Raw genomic sequence first — 21,099 nt, 5'->3', positions numbered from 1 at the left:
GAAAACTGAACATGCTAGAGTCTATTATGAAACTAAGTTGTCAGTTTCTTGATCAGACTTGGTTTACATGCAGGTTTAGGTTTCCTGATTACAAAAAATTCTGTAGATTAAGCAAAATTACACTGCAGCTGAACACTACATCATATTTTCAAAAAAGAATGATGAATCAAAGATAATCAAAGTTATTTAGGAGTACTTTGAACATTTACTTGTAATTCCAGGCTTTTTTCATCTATTATATATATTTTCCATCATCATATAGTAGTTATCCCTACTTTTATTGGCTACCTAATATTCCATCAGGTATATTTATGATATTTAACTTTCCCTTAAGATTTCTGCAATAGTCAATAACATGGACCCTAAGAATCAGAAAACTCTGATACCAATCACACTTTGTGACCTCTAGCAAAATAAATTATCGTAATCTCAAATTCTTCAAATGTAAAATGGGAACAAATAAAAACAACACCTTAAAGGGCAGCATATTAAATAATGTTTAGCACAGTGACTGACATATAGGAAATGCTCAAAAAATGTTAGTTACCATAACTGAACATAATAACCACTAGAATTTTAAAAATTAAACAATACTTTAATAAAGAATTAACTCTGAGAAAAATACATTTGAAAACTTAAGACATGTGATGGCAAAATGTTTGGTTGTTAAAATGCAATTTGTCATCCTTATATGAATGTAAGAATTCAAAGACATTCTGAGAAGGAATAAAGAAATACTATGAAAATGTGACATATAATAGTAGTATTAATTTGCCATCTAAAGCTCCAATTATTACTGAGCAATCATTATATAACAGATACTGTGAATATGGTAATTCAAATCTTCCATTTAAAATTAAATCTTAGAAACAATTTTTTAAAATAGCAGAATTTGGTAGCTATTACTTACATTATACCCCCGTTTTGCTATCTGATTTTTCAGTCATCAAAAAGTACTGTTTTTTAAATAAGGAAGGCTTGGTTGAAACTGGCACTCAGAATCTCTTCAAATTTATTTTAATCCTTTCAATTTCTTTAACTTTAGGAAAGAAACTAACATACAGGTTTGGGTCAAATGACTTGTCAAATCATTGAATAACTTTAGCTTCTAGATTAACATTCAGAACACTGTTCTATTAAGGAAGAAAAGTGCAATCCTGGTATTTTATTTTGAATGCTGGAGAAAACATCCTTCTAAAATATCAACTAATTTGATAAAATAAATGCAAATTACTTCCTTGAGACTAAATAAATCCATAATCTCTACAGTCCCTCCAAAATTTAAACCTCTTAATGAATTTTCATAAAAATCCAATAATGATTACATTGAAGGTAATTTTATGTACAAATGCAGAAGAGTAATTTTATTCCTAATTTTTTTTAGCAATGGGATTAAAATAAAACCCAGGCAGCTAATAACAGATATGCAATTTACGATGCAATAAAATGATAGATTTCAGAATGCTTTTGTTTATCCTGGTGGCTGAAGAATGCATAGCTTAGGCAGTTAAAAGTGCCAAAATGCAGCTGTGAAAATGAACAATAGCAATTAGGATTATAATTCACCCAAGCATTTCATTACCAAGAATGCACTTGAAATCTCTCTCCATTGTTTAATTTGTTGGAGAACAAGATGAAAGGAGTTAATCTCCAGTCCATGTACATGAAATATTTTTTACCAGAGCCTTCATAAATGCTTTAGTTTTCCGAACACTACTTTCCTTGTTCAAGCTACAAAGGCCCATGGGTCAAATGAGAAAGGGACTGTTTCCATAACCCTTCACAAGATTCTTTGCTTAAGCCTGTGTGTCTGAGTGGTGTGTGTTTAGAGAGGTGGCAAAGAGCCAGTAATTTAAGAATCTCCTTATTTCCTTTGCTGAAAAACAATGGGAGCCTTAGAATATACAATATAAAGTATGACCACAGAAGGATATGGCAACTATAACAACAAAAAATTAGTCTACTTCCAGGAAGTGAATTGGGCTCTATTTTAAAGCTATTTTCCAGTGAAACTGTTGCTTTCAGAAAAGGGAAAGAATTCTTTCCAGATCAGATCTGATAGTACAGAGAATTCCAAAACAAAGTGTTTTTGAGCTTTACTTGATTCAGAAACAACTGTAAACTAAACCAAAACAAAACAACATTGTATAGTATAGTTTGACTTTATTCCAGGTTGTTTAAAAATAATGGTTTCTAAAAAGACAGAAATGGTATTTTGATCCTTCCTTTCCCATGTTTTCTATTGCCCTCCATCCGTGTACTATTCATAATTCCAGTAACCCCTTCTCTTTAAAAAAAAAAAAAAAAAAAGAAAAATTTTTCAGATGTTTGAAAGAAAAAAACAGTTTAATTTTTTAAACTTCCTATGATTGACAGAAATGTCTGAACAATGGCTATTTCAGACACTAGAGGGAGCTCTCTAGTCAGTTTTTTTAAGAGATGCAAAATTCAGACAAAGGTCTAAGACATATTGTTAGCAGAATTATAGAAAATACCAACCAGTAAGTTTTATAGCGTTTAGACTAATACCACAAACTAGTGACTTCAGAACTTGTACCAATCCTAAACTGAAATTCCTAACTTGAAAACTTAAAAAAAGAAAAGATCTCTTTACATTGTATTACCACACCATATTGTGACCTTTTGTTAAGACTCAAAATCCTTGGATACTGTGTGTGTGTGCGTACACACACACACACACACACACACACACACACACCACACACATATTTTAACCTGTACTTCATTTCATTATAACACTTAAGAACGTAACTAAAAAATCTCTGAAACACCAAAACAATTTCCCATATACTACTTTAAACCAGCTTGGCAGTAATACCAAAAGAAAATTCAACCTATAAAAATGTCTAATGAGTTTTAATGCTTCTGATGATCACCAATCTTTTCTCTCCAGGTTTTTAACCTGTTTTTAATTTCTACAGACATGAAAATGTAAAATGGAGGGGAAAAAAAGAAGAAAAAATTTAAATGTTGCTGTATTTTTAATTATTCTATTGCTAGCATTAAATGTTATCTAGATTGAACTATCTGAAATGTTATCTAATTAGACTGAAAACAATCTAATAATCATTATATAGCGCAAGTGCGTCCTCTTCACATTGCTCTAGGTTTACTCAGTATTTTTAGCTTTGTCTTTGCTTAGTCATGAAAATGAGTGACAAGACGAGGTAGGTTTTCTTCTGACCTGAAGATCAATGATGATTAATATCACTCTGAAAATGTAACAGTACCTACTGCTGGGTAGTTTAGTGATACAAACAGTTAATAATAACAAAACTTAAAGGTCTCTGATGTCAGGCCAAAAAGAAAAAGCAAAGGGAAAAAGGGAATACCCAAAGCAAAAAATACAGGAAGCTGCTCATGTTGTGAAGATTTTACTGAAAAGCAATTCTGAGCCACTGCTTTTTATGTGGATAAAATTCAAAAATGCAATCAGCATTGTTCATGTGTGTGCAACTTTTCACTGTTTCTACTCGAACTTCCCTGTTTGTTCCTCAAGCACACTAACAATAGGTAGGACACAACTAAGATTTCCCAAGGAAAGGATAACCAATACCAATAGCTCACCAACTGCTGAAAAGTACCATCCTCAAGCTCTGCACCAGCTTCTAAAACTTGTGAGTACAGCCACATTCAATCAGTCAAGGGCTGAGTATCTTGTTTTCATTTGGCCTCCCCATCCTCCTTTTATTTGACCACTTGATATTGATAAAATACTGAGCTATTTTACTTGATAAATTTGGATCCAGGTTTTAGAGGCAGAACTAGTGGAAAGCAAAAGCATTTAAAATGGGGCTTTTATAGTTAATGCTTCTTCTGATCTGCATTAAGAAAAATCAGTAAAATGATTAATGAAAAAAAAACTGTAAGTCCTTATTACTGTTATTTTCTTTGTCTTACAAATTCAGGTATATGCTTTCTAAAACAAAACTATATACCAAAAGAAAAAGTGGAGCATAAATGTAATCTGATCTTATTAACAGATGAATAAGGAAATAGGATAATGCAGTAATTAACAGATGAATAAGGAAATAGGATAATGCAGTAATATTTTTCCAAGTTTGTCTCTTATTTTTTGAAAAATGGCGTCAAATGGGTCTACATATTTCATTTGGTTTCTTATTTTTGTTTTAAGCTTATTATAAAGACTTTACTCACTGTAAGGTCAGGAAATATTTTGAGAACTTTAAATGTGTTTTGTCATATGAAGACTCAGCCACTCAGAGAAAGATACAAATAACTTAGTTCCAAGCAAGGGTTTCAAATAATGGTATTTTGTTTCCCTAAAACTTTCCCATATTTTCCAAATTTCTTCCCATGAGCAACACACTGTAACCAAAAGAAAACTATTAAATGTTAATTAAAAACAAATCCAATACTGTATCTCAGTCAGCTATAACTATTTGTAGGGAAGTAAAAAATGTTGGTAAGATGATATGAATATTATTTGTACTTCAAATAACTTTTATCAGGCTTTTTAAAGTGCAGCAAAGTAGTGACTCAAATATCTCTACATGTATTAAAATATGTATACCAACTGGTACATGTGTAAAAGCCACAAGGAATAATTTAAGTATTTACCTTTGGAATTAACAAGATTTTTAAAAACACTACTAGGAAATAATAATTCTTGCATCAAAATCTATGTATCTAAAAGTCAACTGTTAACTTTTATTTCCAAAAAAGTCCATTTTTTTTCTTATTTGGTACTGGGGATTGAACCCAGGGATTTTACCACTGAATTACATCCCGAAAATAAAAACTCCTTTTTTATTTTGAGACAGGGTCTTGCTAAGTTGTTGAGGGTGGCCTCAAATTTGAGATCCTCCTGCCTCAGACTGCATGTTGCTGGGATTACAGGGGTGCACCAACCATGCCCAGCTTAAAAAACATTTTAATAATGAAGATACGTAAAACAATTACACTCCCTGTAAAGTATCAATCTTTAAAAAAAAAATTTTAAATCATAAAACACCCATGAAATGAACACTGAAGGTTTTTTCAGGTAACAAGTCATTTATGCTGGGAATTTTTGTTTGTTTTTTAGTGTTTCTAGCCATAGTACTAGGGAAATAGTAAGAAGAATTCTAAAAACTTGATAATGGATCTGGTGTCTTATGACCTTTTTTTTTTTGTTTTCGTTTACATCAGGGGATGGCCTTCACCACATTATTCTTATTTATAAACAACACTTTACAGGTTCAATATTCATATTTTAAACTATGTTCAATCTCATTACAGCTCTGTGAACAGTAACAAATTTACTGTCAACAACCAAGAAGTCTACTCTTAAATACAACAATTATGTAACTTTCACTGTTGGAAAATTTGTAGTGCTACATAAATGACATGGTAAGGTAGAAAAACTATTAATTCATTTAGCTGGATATTTGCCAACCATTTATTTATTTATATCTCTTTCCACATTTTTATTGGTGTATTACAGTTGTACATAATGAGGGAATTTGTTGTTAATATATTTGTACATGCACACAATATAATTTGGCCAGTATCTCTCCCTAGCATTTCCCCCTGGCCCCCATTCCCTGATGCCTTTCTTCTACTGATCTCCCGTCCTCTGCATCTGCACCTGTTTTCCTCTCTTTCACATATGAAAGAAAACATTCGGCCCTTGATCTTCTGAGTTTAACTTACTTCACTTAACATAATGTTCTCAAGTTCCATCATTTTCCTGCAAATGACATAAATTCATTTATCTTTCTGGCTGAATAAAACTCCATTGTGTATGTATCCCACACTTTCTTTATTCATTCATATGCTGACTGAACCGAGGCTGATTCCATACTTTGGCTATTGTGGAATTGTGCTGCTATAAACATGGGTATACATGTATCACTGCAGTATGATGACTTTAATTCTTTAAGATAAATACTGAGGAGCAGTGCAGCTGGATCACAGGGTGATTCCATGCCTAGTCTTTTGAGGAACCTCCATACTGATTTCCATAGTAATTATACTAATTTACTGTCTCACCAACAGTGTAAAAGTGTTCGTTTTTCTCCACATTCTCTCCAGCATTTATTATTATGGGTGTTCTTTTTTTCTTCTTCTTTTTAGATAGCACAATACTTTGTTTATTTTTATGTGGTGCTGAGATCAAACCCAGTGCCTCTCAAGTGCTAGGCAAGTGCCCTACCACTGAGCTACAACCTTAGCCCCTATTGTGTGTATTCTTGATGACTGCCATTCTGACTGGTGTGAAATGAAATCTCAGTGTAGTTATTTCTACTTCCCTGTTAATGACATTGAACATTTTTCATAGATTTTTTCATCATTTGTATCTTTCTTTTGAAAATTGTCAGTTTAATTCATTTGCCCATTTATTAACTAGGTTATTTGATTTTTTGATGTTAAATCTTTTGAGTTCTTTCTATATTCTGGATATTAATCTGCTGTCAGAAGAGTAGGTAGCAAAGAATTTCTCCCATTTTGTAGGTTTTCTCTTCACATTCCTAATTGTTTCATTTGCTATACAAAAGCTTTTTGATTTGTTGCTATCCCATTTATTAACTCTTGACATTATTTTGTAAGTTTTAGAGTTCCTACTGAGAAAGTTGTTGCCTGTGCAACATGTGATGACTCTACATTTTCATCTAGGAGTCACATAGTTTCTGTTTAACACTCATTGAAAAAATCATTTCTTGGTTTGAAAATAAAACACAAAGCAATGAATAATGTCTTCACAAAAGCAACAACACAGTTCAACAGAAGAATTAATTTTACTACAGCGAATATTATCATATTTGATTATATAGTACCATATTTATAAAATAGCTAAAGTGCTAAACAAGAAATCTGCTATTGTTCTGTGTATAGCATTGGAAGAAAACAAATAGTGAAAGTACAGAAAGAAATGCAACAATTCGACAGAATGAATCAGACATAACTTTCCTATGTTTAAATATGAATATACAACCAGTATAACCCTACAACATGTTCAACCACAAGAATGGGACATTATATTCCATTTATGTATAATATATCAAAAAACATTCTACTGTCATGTATAACTAAAAAGAACAAATAAAAATTTTTAAAGAAAAAAAAAAAAAGAAATGCAACAAATCTAACTCTGGCAGCTTTCTCTATAATACTGCCCCTAACCTAATTAAGAAAAAGTGAGGAGAGGGAAAATATATTTAATAGCAATTTCTTAGTGGAGAAGTTAAATCAACTCATTCAGAATTCCACATCTAGTAAGCAACAGTAGAAGTTAGAACTTTGTTAGTTAATTGTAAAGCTCATTTGTTATTATGCCATAACACCTGAAAAATCTGAACATTACTGGAAATAATTGGTAGGCTTTTAAAGTCTACTAATTTATATACAAGACAACAACATCAAATGCAACATCATGAACTGTGGTACTAAAAGAACTAAATGTTAAATAAAAGTTCAAAACAATACATTGTCAGTCATAGAAATTACATTTTCTTTGGTTTTTGGAGAATATCAAATACAAACCATACAACTGAAAGAAAAAATCCTTATTCTTCAGTCTTATGCATGCACTCTGGAAAGCATGGTAAATATCAGTTTGAGAAGGAAAAACTGAAATCAGAGACATAAGAAAACTGAGGATCTCTTAGCAATTCTTCTGCAATAACTAGATTTCAGAAAGAGTAATCTGCTTACTTAAAAAAAAAAAAACTGTACTTCAATCCAATGGTATCATATCTTTTTGGGTGTTCATGTGCATATTATTTACGATTTCAATTACTTACACAAAAGACCATGCTAGATTATATACACCTTCTGTCTTCCTCTTTCCAAGAGCAAAACTACAATTCTAAATAATGAAATATGAAACCTTTGTTTTTAAAAATAGCCATCAAAAATTGGCTCTGAAATATAATACTTCATCCTTCAGAGATCTCAGTTAAAAAAAGAATAGAACAAATAAATAAAAAAGCAACTTCCTGCTAGGTTTCGAGGAAGAAGTCCTTTAAAAAAATCTTCTACTTTCAGAATAATTCTGGATATTCAAAGAAAGATCAAGTAAAAACTGTTTTCCAACTGAAATACCAACAGTTTGTTTTGTTTTGACCCAGGTGGCCTTTAATTTCAGTGTTTATCATGGGGGCAGGAAACAGAACTACAGATTGTTTTTGGAAGAGAGGAGGTACTGGGGATTGAACCAAGGGTGCTTTACCTTTTATTTTTTATTTTGAGATGGGGTCTCACTAAATTGCCAGGCTGTCTTTGAATGTTCAATCCTCTTGTCTCAGCCTCCCACATTACCGGGATTAGAGGTGTGCACCTCCAAACTCAACAGAACATCCGGACTTTAATCACTCTTGACACTTTCCTACTACTGAACACAGTTAACTAATATGGTTTAATATTCTTGTAATCTTAATTCAAAGTTTTAGACTGTATTTGTACTACTTACAGATAAACCAGAAATACAAATTCTACAAAAGTATTTTATTTGAAAGTATTTTCTTACTTTTCAGTTTCATGGGAGGATGGAAGGAAGAGTAAATAAAACTGAATAATATTCTGCAAGCAGAAAAAAAAATAAAGTTACATGAACCCCTAACATTCTTGAAAGATTAACTGAATATCCTGTGTTCCTTCAAAATTATGAGAATGGAAATGTTTATACAAACTCCAGATACTCCCAGAATCAATAAAATGTTAACGTATCCCATGCATATTATATATTTCCTCCCTACAAGTAACTGATTATTTAGAGTCAGAAAAGTTTAATTTCTCAGGCAAAAACTTGCATGGCAAGATACTTTTTAAAAATTCATTGATTTATAGATTTGATTGCATCATCATTCCAAACTACTGCCACATTTGTTGGGTTCCTCTTTTAATAGATTAAGCATTTGTTTTCTGTGTATTGTTATTAAAATGACTCTGCTACCACATTTAGAACTAGAGGCCGGCTTTCTCTGAGCTCTTCCCTCACCCCAAACAGAAGTAAGTCACCATGCTCCAGAACTAAAAACAAAGCTGAGAGGGGGATGCCAGTGACTGGCTTGGCTAAATGACTTGTTCGCACATCAGATTTGGGTCATAACAAAATAATAAATTATTTTTTGTTGAAAATCTCCTAGATTTTTTTTTTTTTTTTTTGGTGGTACTGGGGATTTAACCTCATGCATGCTAGGAAAATGCTCTACCACTGAGTTACATCCTCAATCCTTTTAATGTTTTATTATGACACAGGGTCTCACTAAGTTGCCCAGGCTGATATTGAATATAGAATCCTCCTGCCTCAGTCTCCTGAGTTAACCGGGATTAAGGGTATATACTACGATGACTGGCCAGATTTGTTTTACAGAGTTAAAACTTTAAACAAAAAAGTCTAGCCAAGGACCTATTGCATTTAGAAAGAATCATTACATAGTAAAAAATGTAATACAAATGAAATTTAATCTGAAGACTCTTTTATTAGTAGCTGACATTAACTGATTGATACCACAGAGTACTTTATCTTTTAATCTCTAAAAATATCCATTATAGATTATAAGTATTACAAATAGTCTCTATCTAAATATTTCAAGCTTAAAAAAAATCAGCATTCTAAGGTTTGGGGATATAGCTCAGTTGGTAGAGTGCACAAGGCCTTGGGTTCAATCCTGGCCGGCATCACCAAAAAAAAAAAAAAAAAAAAAAAAAAAAATCAGCATTCTAAAATTTGACTTCAATCCCAATTCCAATCTGTGCAGTAAAGAAGTAATTGTTTCTTTATTCATTTAAGAGTTTACTTAACATCCTAGGGAAAACTTCCAGTATGGATTCATTATCAGTTTGAATAGGTCAAAACTAACCAAACTCACATCTAAAATTTCTAGATTCATAACACCTGATATATTCATTACTGAGCATAAAGCTGTCAATGTTTTTTTTAAAAAGTCAGAAAATTATTATTTTATGGTTTATATAAAATTCAAGGTTAGAAAAGATTAAATGAATAAGCGTTGAAGAAGTCAACATTCCAAATTTTGTTTCAAATGGTAAGCAGTACCAGACTAATGAGAATGTATATATAAATTGATCACTCACTGAAAAAATATAAAGTATAGAAGTAGAAACTAATTCATTTTATAGAAAGGTCATTAAATGTTTATAGTCCAATATAAAGTCTTGGGAAACACTAAAAACCACATACAATTGTTTCAATACCTCAAAAAAACAAAACAAACAAACAAACAAAAAAAAACCCAGGAATTGATCCAAAACAAAAATACATAAACCAGGTTGATAGTGGAATTTCTTACCCTTAAAGTCTATTTCAACTTTCCGAAAGATACCAACTTCTTGATAACCATTAAGAGCAACTTGAATCAACAAATTTTCAAGGAAATAGTTTAGTAATTTATTTAACAGATGTACAAGGAAAACTACATGAATGAGATTAGCCAAGAAAAACATCCTGATGTCCACAACTAAATTATGACCTATGGGAGGAAGAAACTATAAAACTACTTCCCTTTTCTTACAACTTTGATGGTTAGCAATCCCAAATAAAATAACCCATTTGATAGCAGCTCATTTTCAGACTATTCCAACATGAATATTTCAGGAACTATTCTGACATACAAGGCCACAATAAAGGAAGATATTGAACATTTAAGCATTTTTAAAAACTGCTTCATGTTTTAAGGCTATATTGTACACAAGCAAAATAATACTTATATTAATGGATCAATAAGTTTCTGAGATTATTAGGGCCTGAGTCTTTGTCTTTAGCATACACTAATTCTTGTTTGATTCATGTGGATAAATCAACAACTATGTGCCTTGGTTTCTTCATCTGAAAGTTCCTTATATATTACTGTTATGGAGATTAAGCATGTGTGAAGAATTCAGAATAGTTTTCTGATATAATTTTTTGATTGAGTAACTTCAACCTAAATATGGCCCCCTATGATTAGATTGGCATAATACATATTAGTTACTCATATCTCAATCACCAAGCAGAACTTGTCATGGTAACTAGCCATTTATTTGACACAGTACAGATTAATGAAATCAAGATTTCTGGGAGAGAATTATACCATAAAGATGGAAAAAACTTTCTTGATTAAGAAATAGCCTAAGAGCTGACAATGAGTATCACTAAAGGTAGACAAGAATTTATTCACACAAGTCCTGCCACTGAACAATTGCTATCTTACTGATACCAGAAGTTCATACTACTTAATAATTTGGTGAACCACCAACCATGAGCCAGGATATTATTTTATATTAAGCAACAATTTCTTAAATTACTAAAACATGAAGGTCAATTATCTAATATGAAATGTATATTTAGCAAGGCACACATGCCTGAAATCCCAGCAACTTGAGAGGCTGAGGCAAAAGAATAAGTATAAAACCCTCAACAATTGGCAAGACCCTATATCAAAATTAAAAAATAAAAAGATCTGGGGATATACCTTTATCATCATATTTACACGTGTGTGTTTATTTTTATTTTGGGAATATCAAAAGCAGCTGAGGGCCTGAGAGTGTAGCCTAATGATAGAGCATGTGCTTAGCATTCATGAGGCCCTGGGTTTAATTACCAGCACAGAGAGGGAAAAAAATTAGTAGTAGAAATTCTGAGCTTTCAAAGGACTAAAAATGCAATTCACAGGACTTAATCCATGAGGTTTCTAGCTGAATAAAGGGTTTTAGAAGGACCATGACATTTAGTTTCTGTACCATTTTTCCTCTTCGAGAACACAAAACTTTATACTAGGAAACATATCTGGACATTTATGTTTATGTGGAAGCCCTTTTACTCTCCTTGAGGCTGCTGCTATTGTGACTTGGGCAGGCTAACTAACAAAAAAGCTGCCTCATAGTACTAAGGAGTTACTGTTTTCCAGAGAAGCACTTTGACAACAAATGGGAGATGGTTTGCCTTATGGCTGGCAAAAGGGAAAAATTTTGTAAGGTTAAGGGAAGTAGGATGAAAAGTAGCTTCCCCAAAGTGGCAACAATGGTACTTGGAACAAAGTAGCAACAGAACAGGCAGAAAAGTTCCTTTCTACTGCCACAGAAAAAGCTTAGGGTTGGGGTTGTGGCTCATTGATAGAGTGCTTGCCTTGCATGTGGCTCATTGATAGAGTGCTTGCCTTGCATGTGTGAGGTACTGAGTTTGATCCTCAGCAGCACACACACAATCAATCAATCAATCAAGATTTTGTGTCCATCTACAACTAAAACAATATTTTTTTTTTAAAAAAAGAGCTCTTAAAAGCAAAATCATAAATACTTATAAATATGAAAACAGCTGGATTAGGATGGTAATAATTAAAGTACATTTGTTTACATTTTTAATTTAATTTATTATGATCTATTTAATTGTACTGGAGATCAACCCAGGGGTACTTATATGTATAGATATAAATTTTATTTTTTTAGTTATAGGTGGACACAATAGCTTTATTTTATTTTTACGTGTTGCTGAGGATTGAACCGAGGGCCTCACATGTGCCAGGCAAGCACTCCATCACTGAGCCACAGCCACAGCCTCCCAAGGGTACTTTTATTACTGAACATGTTACATCCTCAGCCCTTTTAAAATTTTTTAAGTTGCCCAGGATTAACATCAACTCTATCCTCCTGCCTCAGTCTCCCAAACAGTTGGGTTTACAGGTGAGTGCCACCAAACCTGGCCTATAATATTTTTTATTTATACAATGAAAAAACTTGGCCATAGCTGGGGTGATTTAATTCTGGGGATTGCCTCTAACTCCTCCTAGCTCAACAGTCTGGGTTCTCTTGGTTCCCTGCCTGCATATGTAAGGTTATAAAGTCGCTCTTTTCTCACTGGGTGCGTGCAGAACACTACTGCTTCAACAGGACCCTATTCCTTAGGAATTCCAGTCAGCAACCAAAACAATTTTTCTCTTTTCAACTCTTTTTCCTTCATCATGTTTCTCAGTAACTTTCAAGATTTTCATTTTTATTTTCCTTTAGAGCAGTAGTCTAACTGGTGTTTTCTGAAAAATATTAGGTAGGGAGTGATAACAGATGTAAGGAAAGGGTTCCATGGGGGAGGTTTGGGCAATGCTATTTAAACAAGGACAACTTTACTACTGCAGCACCACCCCTCAGAGACTTTCCTACTTTTAACGGTGTGTCATGAGTCTCCAAGAGGAGACTGTATCATACATTTCCAAAAGTTCTGAGACAACATAATGTTTTTCCTAGAACACCCTGCTAAGTGTCCCAAGAAACCCATTTGGCATACAGTATTCTAAAAAAGTGATATTTTCTTTAAATTATCAAATATATTGTTAATTTATACTTTTGATCTTACCATTCATGTTTTAGTATCTGTTCTTATTTTCTACCTCATAGTTGCTATTCCTTTGGTCTTTTATTTTTATATTTCTAAACTTTTCTTAGGCAGCTGTCAGACTTTTAATGTGCTTTAAATCTTACGTATTTAGCATATTTTAAAAATCTCTTGATACCTCTTCATTGCTGATCTTAGGTTTCCTGCCTTGCTTATTTTACGTATTGATCTTGTTTTTAATTGATATGTGTATATATTGGGTAATAAGTCATAGTATTTAGCATATCCATCACTGGCATACAATTATTATTTCTTTGTGGTGAGAATATTTAAATCCTCTCTTCTAACTATTTTGAAATATTCAAATACTGTTAAGTAACCATAGCTACCCTACTATATATATAATTATTTCTTCTAACTATAATTTTGCTACCATTGACCAACATATGAGTAAGATAACATGGCATATGTCTTTCTGTGCCTGATTCAGCTCCAGGTTCATCTGTGTTGCCACAAATGACAGGATTTTGTTCCGACAGTTTATATGTACCACATTTTTGTTATTCATCTACTGAAAAACACTTGTAAAGGCCGATTCCTTATTTTGGATACAGTGAACAGTGCTGCAATAAACATGAGAGGGCAGATATTGCTCTGATATACTGATTTCATTTTCTTTGGATATGCACTTATAAGTTTAATTGCCGATCATATAATAGTTCTACTTTTATTTTTTGAGGAATCTCTTATATTATTGTCTATAACGGCTGGACTAATTTACTTTCTTATGTGTGAAAGTTCACCTTTTTCCATATCCACACCAGTATCTGTTATTTGTCTTTTGGGTAACAACCATTTTAGCTGGGGCATATTTATATCCATCAATCTTGCCTGTTTTGAATCTCATCTGTTTTACTATTTTTGTACCTTGTTTTTACATTGAATTCCAAAAAAATGCATTTAAATTTTACTCTAATCCCTTCAAAATTTCATCTATTTTTACCTTTTGTTTTCCTACTCCTTATCTGATAATCTCATGCCATGTTTTCTTTTGCTAAGCTTTCTTTTTTCCTTCATATTTTGCTGATTTTATATTTTATACTTCATAGTTGAACAAACAGGACAAAGAGCTCAAGCAAAGAGGTAGAGCTTACTCTCAGACCAACAGCTCCTTCTTTGGAAGAAGAAGTTACCATTTTCACACGGGACAATTACACAAGTACATATTATATATGCAAGATATGCAAAAGAATTGGCTTTATTGAGTCCCAAGAGTAAAAATATAATTATTCTTAAAATCTGAGCTGTTTTTTACAATAAAATTTATTTTCTATGTATTACTTGAGAAGGAACAACAAGATGGTAGTTTTACTACTTTTCATCCTGAAAAATGATCTCAGGGGCTAGGCAGGCTGATGTTTGGAGTTATCTTTGGAGGCCTTTTCCCTCAGTGTCTACTGCCCATTAGTACCCCAATCATGTTAACTCCATATTAAAAATAGAGGTGCTAACCACTAATCTGATTCTTAGAAAAGCCACGTTAACAATCTATTTCTGATGTGTGTCTGTTCCTTCTCCAACTCATCACCATATTCATCTTTAAGGTAGTTATTGCTGGGTGGGTTAGTATACCACAGACTCATTACGACTTTTCTTCAAACATCTTCCTCCTCTTCTATCAGTGGATAGTGCTGATTACTTCTCTCCCTTGTTCCCCATCCAGGATTCAGTCTTTAAGATCTTTTCAATTCTATTTCCCAAGTAACTCTCAAATACATCTGTCCACTTTGCCCTACCCACACTGACACTACCTTAGTCTAGGGCCACACCATTTTTCACGTGTGCCAACAGTCTTGGCCCAGTCTAACTATAACTAGTCTTTATGCTTCTATTTATAATTTCCTCTAAGGCTAGAGCTAAAGAGAACTCTTGCTTAATTACAAATTCTATCCCATTTTTTAAAAAAAAAAAAATTTTAGTTGTAGATGGACACAATATCTTCAGGCCAAGTTCCCTAACATGACATAAAAGGTTCTTTATGTGATACCAATTTACTTCTTCAGTCCCATCACTGTGTCATTCTCACTGATAGGCCTTTGGTACAGGCTGTTTTCTCTAAGTCCTCTGCCCACCAATAATTGCTGCCCAGCTAAATCTTCTTCATCAGCAGGTTTTAGCCTAAGCATCACTACTGCCAAGCAACCTTCTTTTAACTCCCCAAATTCCAGGGGGGTTCTGTCTATATGTTCTTTGTTTACTTTCCTGTCCCCAATCCCCTCTCAGACTGAAAATACTTAAAAGGACACAAAATCCAGTATCTTCCTCAAAGACCCTCAATACCTGAAACAGGCTTGGTTATAGTAAATGTTCAAAAAATCTTTATCAGCTAAACGAAAAGAACTAGAATTCTTAAAAAGCTCTATGCAAAGGTCCTAAGTGAACTGGGATCCGGCCTCAAGCTATCTATCTAGCCTTTTTCTTTCATTCCTCCTGTTTCATTTCCTTTATAAGAGTTACACCGAATTACAAATTACTAGCTGATTAACATGACTACATTACCAACATGCCCTTTCTTTTTACCTCAGTGACTGTGTACTCCTGAAATCCCAATCAATGCTTTCAGTTAAAATCAAAATTTGTTTTTAAAAAAGAGGCAAAAATGAAGCCTTTTGAGATTTTTGCCAAGTCATAATCTCCCCTTCCTATGGTCAAATAGCTCTTGTGTATTACAGTCAGTTATGTATAATGCTATTTATGAATTTGTCTTAATTCCTTTAATATATTGTAAGCTTTACAAAGCAGGTAAAAGGAGGGGTATGAAATGGCAAAAGAGATTATAGAGTTAGTAAACTGAAACTTGCTGAACTTAAACAAGAATTTCACTCCTTTCCTGGTCATGTTATGAAGATCAAGGGAATGAAGCAGGTTCACTTCAAGAGGCTCCAGGCATGTCCTAAAGAACATTTAAATGGGAAGGTAAATGAAGTCACACTGGGAGATGAAACAGGAAGAACCAAAGCCCATAGAACTGCCTGTGGGAAGAATCCCCTAAAACAACTGTTAAGGTGGCAGCAGAGAAGGTGGTGATAAAATTACAGTGAAATACCATAGACGGTGAAAATGCAGAAAAGGACAGAACAATTCAATGCACCCATGAGCTTAGAAAGTAAGAAAGTTGTTTTTTTTTAATTATAATTTTACTAGTTCTAATCAGTTATACATGACAGCAGAAAGCTCTTTGCTTCATTGTACACAAATGGAGCACATTTTTTCACTTCTCTGGTTGTACATAAAGTAGTCACACCATTTGTGCAAAAAAACAAAAAGAAAAGAAAAGAAAAGAAAGAAAGAATAAGAAATCTGCTCAGACAGCTAAGTTTGAGATTCCTTGTTTTCAACCAAAGATCTGTCATCTGACTCCAAATCTATGGTTAGCTTAGATAAGCTGAAGGAAAGAGGAGAAAAGACTTGGTTTGAGTGTCTCTTCAATCTCTAGGTCTGAAGATGATGAGGAACTGAAAAAAGAATAAAAAGTAGTTTGGGATTATCAAAACTTCAACTGCAACTGGAACCATGGAGGGATACAGAGATGAAGAAGAGGAAAACAGGGGGCTGGGGATGTGGCTCAAGTGGTAGCGCGCTCGCCTGGCAAGCGTGCAGCCCGGGTTCGATCCTCAGCACCACATACAAACAAAGATGTGCCTGCCGAAAACTAAATAAATAAATAAATATTAAAAAAAAAAAAAAAAAAAAAAGAAGAGGAAAACAGTAGAGTACTTTGGGACTGCCTTAAATTCTTGATGCTTTCTGTTCCCTCATGGTTTACACTTCTGATTCTTCTTCAAATGTATAACCACGTGTCTACATCCTGCCTTGCAAAGAGGAAGCATCTATCCCAGGTATATTACGAACTTCAGCAGCAATTTGACTGTTGCTGTTTCAACTTTAAAGTTGTTGTGTTTTTTGTTTTTAATTGGTTTTCTTCTTATTTATTTATTTATTTAAAATGAGAATTAGTCCTTATTATTTGTGGCCTCCATACTTGCAAACTTGTCTGTACACTGAATTATATTTGTAATCCCAAAATTAATATTCACAGTAATTTCCTGATCATTCATGGACATGTACAGAACAGCAAAAATTCTGAGTCATCCATCACACATTCCTAGCTGAGGTCAAATAAGGTGTCACTCGGCCCTGTTTTAGTTCTCATTCTATAAACATGTATTCTTTCTATGGTCTAGTTAGTGACACATTTTTCATATTTTTGGGCTTCTCAGTGATTTTGCTATTTAAAACAGTCTACAAATTGGGCACAGTGGTATACAACTATAATCCCAGCTATTCAGGAGGCTTAGGCAGGACTGCAATCTTGGGCTGGACTGGGTAACTTAGATGCTGTCTCAATATAAAAAAATTTTAAAAGGGTTAAGATATGGCTCAGTGATAGAGTGCCACTGGAGACCACAGTACTGTGCAAGGGAGATCAGCCTGCAAGTGTAGTACTGAAGTGCTAGTTAGTATTCCTAAATTCATGAAGGTTATGATGTGCCTTATAGAGAAAGTATGTGCATTGGATAGCTTTTTTTTTTTTTTTAGGTACAAATTATAGTGTTAATGACAGTGAGTTCAACAATAAATCATAAAATATATATTAAATAAGGTATCTATAAATAAAAACACACAAAAAAGGTTGTGTACTGATCGAAATAAAGGTGATGCTGTGTCAAAAAGGTTATAAAACCTGACCCTATATTTTCTCCTAAGAACAATGGTTCAGTTTGTATTCAGTGTAGTCTTTACAAAAACTCTCTCTCTCAAATAATAAGAATTGACTGTACTGTATTGTATAGAGTACGGCTTCCTTCTCAGTGTCTAACTAGGAATGCCTCACATAAAAGAAGTACTTAAGGTTCAATCGCCAGAAACATAAAGAGAAGGTAAAAAATGACTTAAAAAGTGAATATTCAGGGCTGGGGTTGTGGCTCAGTGGTAGAGCACTTGCCTAGAATGTATGAGGCACTGGGTTTGATCCTCAGCACCACATAAAAATAAATAAGAAAAATTATGTCCGTCCACAACTAAAAAAAAAAAAAAAAAAAAATTTAAGTGAGTGTACAGGCATGCGTGGTAGCGCCCGCCTGTAATGCCAGCAGCAAGGGAGGCCAAGGCAGGAGGATCACCAGTTCAAAGCCAACCTCAGCTAAGCAACTCAATGAGACCCTGTCTGTAAATAAAATACAAAATAGAGCTGAGGATGTGGCTCCCTGTGGTTTTGTGCTCCCAAGTTCAATCCCTAATACCAAAAAAATAAAAATAAAAAAAGAAAGAAAGAAAGTGAGTATACAAATAAAATATCTAGTATCTTGGAATAGGGGGAATGGAAGGAAGAAAGCTGAGACCAAGAGGGGACTAAAATAAATACTGTTTACCCATCAAATACAAATAGAGAATTAATAAATTATCATCTTCAGGGGGGAAAATTTAAAAGGCTATCATGGAAAAATGCTTTAATTTCAGGTCATCTGGGTGCAAGGCTGTAAAGATTTCTTAATCTGCTCTGTCATGTGATATCTCACGAACCTTTAGAAGAGATTTTAAAAAGTTAAAATCTTTGGCATAAGACTTCTATGTCCCACAGAAACATTTGAAGACCTAAATATAAACTCTAAAGATATATATGTGTGTGTGTGTGTGTGTGTGTGTGTGTATTTCAAAAACATTAACATTAAAACTACTTCTACTCATGCTCAGCATCAAACAGAGAGTTGACAGCGATCACCGATTTCACTTTTTTTTTTTTTGGTACTGGGGAATTGAACCCATGGAAGCTTTTACCACTGAACTGTATAATTTTGAGACAGTGTCTCACTAAATTGCCAGATTGGCCTTGAACTGGCAATCTTCTTGCCTCATCCTCCTTAGTTGTGCCACCTTCCAGCAAGGATTTCACTTTTACAGATGGATGCAGGAATTATTCTTTTATGAAAGCAACTCTCACTTTGCAAAGAACCTTGTGAACTGAAACTCACATATACTGGAAGCATGTCCATCCTTTAAACAATCTGTTACCATCGAAAAGCTTTACAAAGCCAAGATCACCTGTGTAGTAGTAACTCTTAGGTGTTCCCTTCCAAATGAGTAAAATACACAGCAGTCTAATTTATAACATAGTTGTATATGTTGTTATTGGCTTTTAACACATAAAGCTTGGGCTAGGCATTATCCTAAACCACTTCAAGTAATTCAGATAATCCTTTGACAACTCTTAAGAGGCAGGTACTGCTTTTACTCCCATTTTACAGATGAGCAAAGTGAAGCACAAGGAGGTTAAATATCTTAAGATTACACAACCATTAAATGATATGCTCATGACTTGACCTCAGAGATGATGTTTCTAATTATTATTTTATTCTCTTGATTTCATTTCTCCTTCTACTCTTATTCTCTATCCTGATCCATTATCCAATTCAGCACCAAGGAAAAGCTACATTAAGTGGGATCATTTCACTCCTTTGCTTATCAAAATTCCTGACCAGCTTCTTATGAAAAAATCCCTGCCAATGGCTTACAAATCCCTGAAACTACCTTTGCTCATTCTCTGGAAAACTTTACACTTTACTTTTAATTCTTAATGTAGATGCTACAAGTTCAGGAGGGGGCCTCTGGCCACTCTACTTAATAGCAAGTTCACCATTTCCTACTTTAGCCTCTTTTCTTCACAATACTTACAGAATGTATCATTACTTTATTACTTATTCTATTTATCTCTCTTCATCAAATCTTACTTACAGCTGTATTTCAAGAACCTACAATAATTCTGGATAACCAATAAATAGTCATTAAATTAACAAGTGAAGCTATACTGTGGTTTCCCTTATTCCTAGTTACAACATTCTGACTTCTTGGAAAATATGGGCATCTGACCTGAGAGCAGAGTTGTAATCCGAGTTTTCTTATCAGAGACTATACAAGCCTTAAGAATATAATTTAAAGCCAAGAGATGTGTCTCCATCATACAGGGCTTGCCTACCATACGTGAGTCCTTGAGTTTGATCCCCAGCATCTCACATACACACACACACACACACACACACACACACAAAGAATATACTTTCAACTCATTCATTACATAGTGTCATAATCATCATATATTCCAAAAACTCATATTTGAGAAATGTTATCAGTCTGAAAGAAATGTCATTGATGGCCAGGTACAGTGGCATCTGCCTGTAATCCCAGGTACTTGGGATGCTGAGACATCAGGAGAATGAAAAATTTGAAGCCAGCCTGAGCAACTTAATGAGACCTTGTCTCAAAATAAAAACAAAAAGGGCTGGGAGCTATCTCATTGAAGAGCACCCCTGCATTCAATTATTTAATTCCCAGTACCACAAAAATAACCACAAAAAAAAAAAAAAAAAGAAAAAAAAGAAAGAAAGAAAAGAAAAAGAAAAAACAAAGAAATGTCAACTATGTGTTTATTTTCAAATTACCCTTTTTAAGCCTCAAGATGGGTAAAGGGATATTACCTATATTAAATTCATAACCAATACTGTAATCAACAGCAAGTTTCTCAAACTTTTCTTAATGTTCAAATTAAGGCAGTGCATTTATTTAAAACTGTATAGTTTTGGGGGGGCTTTTTTGGGTGTGTTTTAATTACTACAAAAATGCTACTCTCAACATATGACCATTTTTTTTCCCCAACTGAAGTCAAAAGACTTCATATTCCAAATGAATTATATATTTGGTTTGGAGGTAAAGCCCATGTAATATAAGATTATGTACAGATAAATTAGTCCTTA

The 21,099-nt window shown here is 33.6% G+C and overlaps 1 protein-coding gene across 2 annotated transcripts in view; it reads right to left on the bottom strand.

Moving 5' to 3' along the window:
- Positions 1-21,099, bottom strand: part of Clint1 (clathrin interactor 1) — a 62,171-nt gene that overhangs the window by 28,572 nt on the left and 12,500 nt on the right. The gene's annotated exons all lie outside the window — the stretch shown is intronic.

Source organism: Callospermophilus lateralis, chromosome 5, assembly GCF_048772815.1.
Source record: "Callospermophilus lateralis isolate mCalLat2 chromosome 5, mCalLat2.hap1, whole genome shotgun sequence".
Classification (NCBI taxonomy): Eukaryota; Metazoa; Chordata; class Mammalia; order Rodentia; family Sciuridae; genus Callospermophilus; species Callospermophilus lateralis.
This window is presented reverse-complemented; position numbering and strand designations above follow the sequence as displayed.